Source organism: Octopus bimaculoides, chromosome 21, assembly GCF_001194135.2.
Source record: "Octopus bimaculoides isolate UCB-OBI-ISO-001 chromosome 21, ASM119413v2, whole genome shotgun sequence".
Lineage (NCBI taxonomy): Eukaryota > Metazoa > Mollusca > Cephalopoda > Octopoda > Octopodidae > Octopus > Octopus bimaculoides.
This window is the reverse complement of record NC_069001.1, coordinates 6,950,308-6,951,120: the sequence shown is the minus strand read 5'-3', so window position 1 is coordinate 6,951,120 and position 813 is coordinate 6,950,308.

Genomic DNA, 813 nt, shown 5'->3' with positions numbered 1-813 from the left:
CTCGTTGCTACTTAGCATTACGGTTTGTTTTTCCACAACGATTTTCTTTTACGGACGGAGCTGAATAAACAGGATCAATGAAAAACGTAATTCAGTATCTACTTTTCTCCTCTATCATAGTGAGTTCGAATCCTGCCGACGTAGCCGTAAGTTTTTCACCTATCAGGAACAAATAAAGTACCAGTACTTCAGGGGCTAACGCATTACAGTGTACTGCACTATAAATTGCGCATTTTTTTAAACAGGATAATAACGAACGAAATGTCTCCCCCCCCCTCTCTCTCTCTCTCTCTCTCTCTCACTCACTCTGTATACGCATGTGCATGTGTGTCTCTCAGTTTTAATAATCTTTATGTGTATTTCGTTTGTTCTTTCAAACTATGACAAATGTATATGTGTAGTTCCTTTTTAAAAGAGGTGTATTTAATATAACTAGACTATTCTACGAAACATTCTTGTATGTATATATTTGTCTAAACTATTTATGTGTGAGGGGGTGTCTGCATGTATGTAAATATATATATATATATATGTGTGTGTGTATGTATGTACATGTATGTATGTATATATATATCTATATATACACACAAACACCCACACTTGTATCAGATAAAGACAAATATACTTATAAACATATCACAATATGCATGTATATAAATGTATACATACATGCATATATATATATGCATACATATACATATATATATATACACACACACATACACACACCTCCCTTAGAAAGGACCACACATAAAAAGATTGGATATATACATACATATCATACATATATATATATATATATATATATATATA